Here is a 10,375-nt window from a genome sequence, read left to right on the forward strand (position 1 = left end):
ATATATATATATATATATATATATATACGCACACATACCATCGACATGGTAGAGAGGATATATATAAATAGCTTTATATAGAAAGCAGATATAATTGTAATTCATTGCTCACAAGGTTTTTACTATTTAATCGGTAGTATCTAGAAGGTTCATGAGATACAAGCATACATTAAAAATATATAGTACACTACACACTGAACTATTAGAGCTGTGTGGATATACGTGGCCATCGACATACGCAGAAACACACAAGCACATATTCAAACAGCTGCAACTGAAAACAATATAGGAAAATAAAGTGCCATCAACCCCTTCATATTGTGGAAACGATAGCAATGCTATTCTCCGCCACAAACACACAAATAGAAGTACATTATATATATACTCACATATGCACATGTACATACACACACGCAGGCACCTACATGCATAAATTACACATAGGCAAGATCTGGGTAGGTATTTATTTATTTATTTATTCGAGGTATGAAAACCGATAGTATAAAAAGAACAGAGAGAGATGAAGGAAAGAATGGGTGTGGCTGTGATACCAAGCCGATAACCAACCGAATCAAAACGAAATTCTATTAACGTTACTGATCGATTATTATAGTAGAATTTTGAACTAAAACACGAACTGACACTAATACCACTCACACTAAATACTGTCATCACGACCACGACAAACATCAAGGACTTTTGGAAAGAGAGAAAGTAAAAGCTCGGCTGATTGACTAAAAATACAAGCCATGGATAGTTGATACTCTTTCAATAACGGTTGATTTTTTTTTTTTCTCCATCTAATTGAATTTAGTTGAAAACATGGAAATAACATTAAAAAAAAAACAGAGGGAAGATTAGTAAATAGTGCAAAAACAAATTTAATTATCAAGGTTCGGCATTACTTCCTAGTGTTTTTTTTTTAAATTTCATATTCGTATGATTAGAGAAATCACGACTGAAAGAATGGAATGTAATTAAACACGACTATTGCGTTTTCATTTCAACCAGTTTCCGTATATATATATATATATATATATATATATATATATATATATATATATATATAAGGTTTAAATAACCACCTTTAAGGGATAGAAAATATTTGAAAACATGGAAATAACGTAAAAAACAGGAAAGATTTTGAATATATATATATATATATATATATACTATATGTAACTGTAACATCTGGTAACAAAACCAACTAGTGTGAAATTTCCGAAACTCATCTCTCGACCCTGAGGAAAACTTCCTTTTTTTTTTCTCATAACAAATTCCCATACAATCGAAATGTACACCATCTAAAGCATATTTGTAGAAAAATTTAATAAAAATACACCTTTCTGGAAGTTATGAGGAAAGAAACCGAGGGAGGGGCACAATTGTGTAGCTATAGTCATATATAACGTTACACGTACATTTATTTCTTTAAAAAATTCTTCAGCCATAAACTAATCAGGATTCTTGAAATATATTTTTAAAAGCAAGGATACACTTGAAGTAGATTAACAGACATGAGTGGTTAACCCCTAAAGTATAGACTATTACACAGATTCACAAGTCGCGTACAATTACACACTCACACATAGATGTGTGGGTGTGTATTTCATCAACCCACACAATAAAACTGTCGCGTACACACACACACACACACACTCATATATATATTATATATACATGCATATTTTACACGTGTGTATAAATGGGAGATAAACTATACTCGAGGTCTCTACACGCAAAATACATTATGGGTTTTCGAATAATTACTTTTGCTATTCACTGCGACCCATATGTACATGAGACATCTATAAAGCGAAGGTGGGTAATTTGATCAAATACAGAGAATTATAAGAAAAAATGGAGGGGGTCTTTTTTTATCCTTGTACCCGCCCTTTTCCAATCAGGACATTTAATTTTCGCATTGCAACGCTTTCTACTTTACGAGACAATGAGAGAGCTTCTATGTGGTAGCACGAACTGCTGGAAATATCAACTTAAATCTTACTCAAATCATATCTTATCATCTTAAACATGGAACAATTCGGGTAATCTTGGAATATATCCCTAATTAACCGGTGATAATGGCTGTAATGCCTTAGATCACAGATTTGCCCCGTTTTGGAAACAGACTCGAAGCTAAACAATAACGAAAACGATTACAAGTAAAAACAAAAAAGACAATGAACTTGGCTAAGTCACGTTTTTCTATAGAATAAAAGAGAAAGTACATGTAGAGCTTGGCTTAGTTAGGTTACTACTGTTGGTTGTGTTAGTTTCGGCTACCATGGTTATGGAGATGCGGGCGGGAGACATATGAAGAAAGGGTGATGCAATCAACAATTACCAGTCGGATGTTGTTAGGCTCAACAACCGAGAAAAGACAAAAAATAACAGCTCCAACAGGGATGTACATCTGATGATGTATAGTATTATATATTACATTATATTATTATATTTTAGTTGTACAGCTTTGATTAGTCATAGAGCTTTAGGTATCTATTTACAAACCAAAAACAATACTTAACGAGTTTGAAAGCCATACATACATACATATATACAAATACACATAAATATATAACTACAATATAAAGTATACATATAGCTATACACACACACCCACATAGACTTTTCATTACGCGCCCTCATCAAGAAATAAGATACTTTTTATACGCTTATGCGACATGATTGTTAATATCTCCTCCATGCACTTTTGCTTTAACTAATTATAACCTCACTGAATAAAAAAAATAATACTAAAACAGTAATGAAGGGAGGAGGGCCATCAAGACGTTAAAAGCGAGAGGGGTCAATGATCTTTATGTGTGGATGTATGTTATGGAAGAGAGGAGAAGAAAAAAGAATGAACGAAATTACGAGGATAAATTTTATATTCATTAAAGTATGATCTCTACGGGAAAACCATGTTATATCTATGAATTAATTAATCACTTCATTCTTACTCAATATCTGTGTGTGTGTGTGTGTGTGTGTTGGAGACTGCGCTTGCCGATAATGTCACTTATTTAAGATTATTCAATTTGAAAGGCTCTGTATCAGCGATATGTTTGAAGCATGTTGGAAACAATTTTTTACGATTCCACAATTTTTCGTTTCACACTCCTTTGATGAAGTTGCTACTTCATACCATGCACATGCTTGCTTTCATTGTCACACACTTCTGTATCCATAAAATACACGCATACGTATTTAATTTTTTTAATCAATTAAGGTTAAATATATCGTCACTGACCTATAATGAGTTTAGGGAAATTAAGAGAGAGAGAGAGAATATAAGATGAAAGTTCAATTTTATAAAGCTGACTGAGTGCGCCTACACACACACACACACACACACATACACATTTGCTAATTATTTCTACGCATCTACACTTCCTCTACAAGCATGTATTGATTACACTATATAATGTTGGTGGTGCATACAAAATTACAAACATGTCGTGAAATATAATAAAGATTAATGCCATGATGAGATGTAATAATCCAACCATGTACGAACTGAAATATGTGAATAAATAAGAGTAAAAAAATAAATGATTTGGCCGCTGTTATTATGTTTAAAATGGAAATTATTCTCATATTTTACCTTCTCCCTTATGTCTATAATTGTTTAATGGTGAATAAAATACAACTTAAAACAGGATCATATGTACATCAGTTAAAGACTTAACTAATAGAGAGAAAGAGAAAAAGGAATGAATGAGAATTATTAAATATCTCTGCAAATACAAAGAGGTTTATTACTGTTATTATTATAGAAGTGTGTAACCTGATAAACTATCATTTTTTTTATATGGTTCTGCACCTTGTAATGTTAAAGAGAGCAAGTAATAAATATATACAAGTAGAAACAGATAGATAGATAGATGGATGGATAGATAGATTGATGTAATTAGCTTTATCTAAGTGTTTGTTATAAAAACCAGTGATCGGTCAGGTTGGTAAGGTAAGCACGCCGATGTGAATATGTATGTGTATATGTGTGTATATATGTGCTTGGTCATATGACCGAAACCTTTTTTTTTCTCCTCACCTTGACGTCTCAAACTGACAAATACACAGGAAAATTTCTCCAAATCGGAACGGAAAGCAGCCGCATTCGTCGCGTCGTCCAACGACAATGGAATGATTAGACAATGTGTTTGAGTGACTGACAAAGAGAGAGAATGAAAGAGATAGACAGAGAAGATGAGAGAGAGGGAGAGAGAGAAAGGGTAATGTGCGCGTGTAATGGTTGTGATGTACGAGGTTGGGGAGAAAGAAAGGGCGGACTACTATGTAAAGAGGAAGAGGTAGAGGGAAATGTTTTTGAAGAGAGAGGGTATGAAGATAGAGTGACACTGGGACTGGAGCGTATCATGAAAGAGAAAGAGAAGAACGAGAGGTTGAAAGAAAGAGTAGTAGTTAGAGAGCGAAGTAGGAAGAGGAAAGAGAAAGGGGGGAAATTATGGCGTGAGGAAATATGAGAGGGAGAAAGAAACAAAGAAGAAATTTTGCGAGAATGAGAAGGGAAAGTGGAGTTTGAAGAAAAATCGAGATAAAACTCGAAACGGCGGATTAGAGGAAGAGAGAGAACAAGGAATTAAGAAAGAAAGGGTTTTAGAAAGATGCGAAAGAATTTGCGTGAGTGTGAGAGTGAAAGAAAAAAGGGAAGCATCAGTAATTCCATTGCATCGATAGGAGTGTGTGTGTGTGTGTGTATATTTATTTATTTATTTGTTTAGATAGATAGATAGATAGATAGATAAAGGTAAACACACACGTAGACAGTATGTATGTTAGCACTGTTGCCTGTCAGAAATCGGATTTGTATTTTTTTTTATAGATTCGATCAAGGGAAAGTGCAGTCGTTTTTAAAAACAAATGTACCCCAACGGTTGACGAATTCGCAAATAATCAAAGGATTGCATGAGGACAGATTCGGTTGTGTCAAGCTCAAAAGATAGATTTGAATTAAATTGATGTTGTCTTTGCAAATATTGAGATTGTCGAACTACTGTTGTCTTGATGGGAAAGAGCAAGACGTCTCTCACGGTTGTAACTATTTATAGTTTATGTCCCAAATGGGCGGTGAAGTGACGGAGTTATTAGAGAATCAGAAATAAATGGCTTGTCATATTTATTTCAACTTTCTACGCGCCGAAGTCTACTTCACCACAAAAAAAAAAAAAAAAAAAAAAGGCGAGGGAAGTACCAATCTAAGGCGGTAGATTAGAGGATCTGTACAAATGTTAGAGTACCTGTTTTGCAGCATCTATTCTGATTCTTTGCCAGAGTGATAACGTTGATAACCTTAATTAGTGAACTGGCATCTTTGGTGCATTTAGTGGTTTTCATTCTGTTGCAAGCATTCGAGCCACGGTCCCAGACTTTAGGATACTTCCCTCCGTGCATTCCACAAGGTTTTGGAAGCCCTGTAGATCATCATTTTCGCTTGACTAGACAACAAATAGAGCAGAAACTGCTTGTAAATCTATGAAGAAATACCGCAAAGGATTTTCGTTCGAACACCACTATTTCGAGTTTTCTTGATGTTTACTCATTTCGCCAGCATACATCAGCGAAAGATACACACTCATACATACACACATATAAGGTGGGTTTCCGCACAGTTTCACTTTACTAAAGATATTGGTCAGCTAAGGGTACCGTAGAATACGCTTGCCCTTTACAACTATCGTTGATACGTGGGTGTTTTGATTGTAGGTATCAAACTTTAAAGCAACATTCCTTCCGTTTTACGTTCCTTCACCAGGCAAGTTGGACAAACAGTTTCTGGTACATGGAATGATGGGAAGAGCAAGAAATCACCTCCTCAAATAGCAAATGGTAATTTACATAACAAATGAAAAATATCCACTTAGAGCATTCTGGATCGGATCTCTGGGACAGGTCACTTCATATCCGGACACGGGTTGGTAAGTCATTTTAACTTCCACCTGTTGAGGAAGATCCGTCCGGAGAAAAGGGGCCTGTCGAAAAGTACGTTCGGAAAAAGACGGATGTCTGTAGTAATGAAGCTAAGGATGACTGGGGCCGTGCTAGTGTAGCCGGTCAAGGCGAAAAAGAAGGAAAAAACGTGAAAAAAAAAAACAGCCAAAGGAGATAAAAACCGGCGGGCTAATTAAAAATGAACCCGGAACATTATATTTGCAATTTTTAATTGTACATAATTCTATTTCATCTGTTTATATTCAACATTCGATTTCTTTCCATTTCATTGTAACCCCATCCGTTTGTAAGAATATAAGCGTTCGTCTCTTGTAGAGTCCCCTCTATGTATACCTTTATAGGTAAATAAAGAAATCTGGATTGGACCTCTTCCAGCAGAATTATGAGGAACTGGTTGAGATGCTGTACGTCTCTTTCGTTCAGAATCTCTCTGAATTTGTTTCAACTATAACAAGGGATTGAGCTGATTCGCCTCTGCGACTACAATTATGCACTAATGCATGCGATCACAACAACATACCTTGGATTGAATGCAAGATGTGACCAATCTTGTATGGTCTTTAGAAAGCTGAATGTTGGCATCTTACTAACTTAACTCGTTACAGCAGAGCAGCATTTACCAACTTCTTTTAATTAACCCTTTAATTGCGAAATGAAATTTCATAGTTGTTCCAAAAAAATAGAATTGGTATTTGCTGCAAGTCACATTGCCTCAATAAATTGGACATATGGCAACAAAGAAATAGTTTCAAATATGACTTTCCTCAACGAAAGAGAGACTGGTATTAAAAAATGCATTCCGCAGTCAAGGGTAATAAAATTTTGAGTGAATATATCTGATTTCCGTAAAAAAAAAAAATAAGAGTCGAGAAGTCCTTTAAAAGACATTCTATGTTTCTATGTCTCAGGGAACACCTGCATAAAAATTATCATATTTGTTTATTGATCTCGTTATGTTCTTAATTCTATTTCATAAAGTTACATTTCATAAACGAGTAAACAAATCATAAAACTGCCATTGAAAGGTTTGGTAGATTACAACAAAGAATGTTTAAGAAACTTCATCTTAACCAAGATTTCGTTTAGACCAAGTTTCCATACTATTCCTAATTAAGACGTCATTCCACCACCCACGGTAATTTGTCCTTATCAACTACAGATGCCAGGGTTTCAAATATAAAATTAAACAAAAATTACTCGAAAAAAATTGCATTAGCATAATATACAGTAGTTAGATTGCTTATCACTGTTTCTCGCAGAACCCAATAACCTTCCGTGGCATTCCATGGTCCTCCTTTATATTGCCTATAAAATTTCTTAGCAAGACAGACCAAGCCATGTCGGTAGACTTAATCCAGTTGCAGATTATCATGTCTTATGAGAGAAAAGCCGATCATGTGATTGATATGAGTGTATGGAATGCAAAACATTTGGCAACACGATCGCCCAATCAAATTCAGGAAATTGCTTTCATTTAAGCGTCAGCTGCATAGCCTTCAATAAGCTACTCAGGTAAATTTAACTGAAAACCAAGAATCCAAGCCATCAACAGTTAATTATACTCAACTTGATAAAACAAGAGAATCTGGAAAATTCAACTAAAATTGTTAGTGCTTTTTTTTTACTTCAGGAAGCAATGGATGAATTGACATTGAAAATTAAACAATTATCTGGTTTATGATAAAAACGAGGTTTCAATTCCACACTAACTGAACATGAACAAATTTTTTTTACATTTTCTGTACAGTATGGAATGTTCTTTGTTTGCACATTAACAATCAGATAATTGGACGGCACAGATGAACATGGCTATCGTTCAGATTTAAATAAGGTGAACAAAAAGAGTGTGTAAACATACGAAATGCAACATAGTTAAAATCAAACCAGTAATGTCAATGCAGGATTTTCTTTTATTTTTTCCCCTCATAATTAAGTATAAATGATTCAGAACATTGATTCAGTAATAAGTACAACGTGTTTTTCAGATAACAGCGGGAGCTATTTTCGTACCGCTTCCATAACAACAGTGCCATCCTTTTCAATGGATGCATAATGCAGTCCATGACTTTAAAGCGTAGTCGACATGACCGCCATCTTGATTCAGAGTAGCGCAAACAACCCAATCACACTCAACAGTAATTTCTTTTTAATGAACAATTGTGTTAAGAGCTGCATTTTTAACTCCATCTTTAAAATATTGAATGATTCAGGAACAAAGCCACCAACTGAAAGTGAGGTGTTAATAACCTTTGCTGGAGAAATCAGGAATCCATTTTGCATAGAATGCAAACATTCTAAGCGTGCAAATTAATGCAGGTACTGAAGATGGCTGTGGAGGCACATGGTCTGATTAGAGCAGCGGTCGAGGGATCGCGGGTTCGAATCTCAGACCGGGCGATGTGTGTGTTTATGAGCGAAACACCTAAGTTCTATGCGGCTCCGGCAGAAGGTAATGTCGGACTTCTGCTGACTCTTTCGCCACAACTTCCTCCTTGCCACTCTTTCCTCCTGCATCTAGCAGCTCACCTACGACGGACCGGCGTCCCGTCCAGGTGGGGAACCTATACGCCAATGAAACCGGGAAACCGGCCCTAATGAATCAGGTATGGCTCGAGAAGGAACAAACAACAACAACACTGAAGATGGCTAGTAGCTCTTAAACGGTTTTAAGCGATCATAATTTGACTTAAATTTCTCCATGATATTTCATATCCTGTCCTAAGTAGTTAAGGTGTTAGGTTTACGATTACTAGTGCAGGCGTCGCTTCGTTTCACGTTCCAGTCTATTTAGCTGAAAATTAATATCAGTTCAGTGTTAGTGCATTTCTTTCACTCTCTCTCTCTCTCTCTTTCTCTCTTTCTCTCTCTCTCATATACACATGCATATATGTGTACGTATACACACATGTACAGTCATATGTACATATGCATTATGTGCGAGAGTGTGTGTAGGCAGATATATCTTTATCATGTTCAAAGAGACGCTGGCGAAGTAGCTGATACAGTTCATTACCTCTGTAGAAGGAAGACATCGTCCAGTCATGAGCAAACTGCGGTCTGCGGGATTTTCTCAAAGGTACGCTAACGAAAAATCACCTTGAATTTTCTTAGTAGTGCAGCCCGCTTCTCGAAAAAGGTTTACTCATGGGTGGCATAAACCAAGTAACAACAACTTTGTAGATTTTGTCTTCCTTTTATATTTCCCCTATAAAATATCCCCCACATGACTCCTATTTCTATAAATGGCAATGTTTGAGTAATGAAAAAAACTTTTCAATTGTGACACACAAGAAAAAAAAATTATAAGTCCTCGATTGTTTATGAGTTCATAAAAACAATTTTTTTTAATTTTTCAGAAAAGGTCCGAAGCCCACGGAGAACGTCTCACAATGACACACCATCTCATGCATGACACATTCTCCTTTGTGTGACAATGGAGACCTCTGGCGTTCCCTCGTCCCTGAACCATATCCCTGGCTCCTTAATATAGTCCGATCCCCCTTGGGGTGTGAGGGTCACCTAAAGCCGTGACTGTTCCGCGCGGTCCGACCTGCAAACACGGACGGACTTACATTGAGCCGGACGTTATTGGAATTCCGCTACACCATGCTGGTACGCTCGATTGCTATTTCTACCACATCAAATGACCACGAAGAGGGTCTCTCGTCTTCATATGTGGCCCTCTGTCACTGCTAAAAATGAATCAATTATAACAGAAAAAGTTCAGTGAACACCATCGTAACTGATGATAAATTATATGTTTGGAAAAATCGAATAGAAAAAATATATGGTCTGGAAATGAAAATAAACGCATTTGAAATAAATTTAAAAATAAACGCCATATTTGCTTAACATTCGTAATGTGATGTTATGTCCCTACCTGTGCTTGACGTTTGTCTTGTATTATAAGCAAATGACCGACCTTTTCGAGAGGGAAATTGCATATATGTTCATAATTACGAGAGCCAACACTTACTTACAAGCCAAGTACGAAGGAATACAGCAATGTCTTAACAATGCGCGAGACCTGTGGAAGATAGATACATACATACACACACACTCACATAAAAATATATACATATACACGCACACACATTTACATACACACATACATACTTATACACACACACATTGCTTAAGTCCAGACTTTCATCATTAAAGATAACCTTAGCTCAATTTCAACTGCTGGAAATGGCGTTTTTCTTTTCGTTTCTTTTCCTTTTTCTCCATCTAAAAAGTGATTTTTCTGTGCACAGTTACTATAAGCGTTTCTGCAGACAAAACTAAAAAGTCTAGCTATATCTAACAGACATTAAACCCTTTCCACAAATTTCGGGCTTGTGCCTATATACAGTAGCATAGAGTAATTTCAGTAACGAATAGGGATAAGAAAAAAATATCT

The 10,375-nt window shown here is 35.9% G+C and overlaps 1 protein-coding gene across 3 annotated transcripts in view; it reads right to left on the reverse strand.

The window, feature by feature from the left end:
- LOC106879061 (long-chain-fatty-acid--CoA ligase 4) overlaps positions 1-9,959 on the reverse strand; it is an 84,596-nt gene extending 74,637 nt beyond the window's left edge. For 2 of the 3 annotated variants that reach the window (XM_014931102.2, XM_014928848.2), the window contains exon 1: positions 4,055-4,275. The gene's annotated coding sequence lies outside the window, so the exon portion shown is untranslated. Of the gene's footprint in view, positions 1-4,054; positions 4,276-9,853 lie in introns of those variants that run through there. The other variant, XM_014929598.2, reaches the window with a different exon arrangement.
- Positions 9,960-10,375: the final 416 nt, after the last annotated feature.

This window comes from Octopus bimaculoides, chromosome 19 (genome assembly GCF_001194135.2).
Source record: "Octopus bimaculoides isolate UCB-OBI-ISO-001 chromosome 19, ASM119413v2, whole genome shotgun sequence".
Lineage (NCBI taxonomy): Eukaryota > Metazoa > Mollusca > Cephalopoda > Octopoda > Octopodidae > Octopus > Octopus bimaculoides.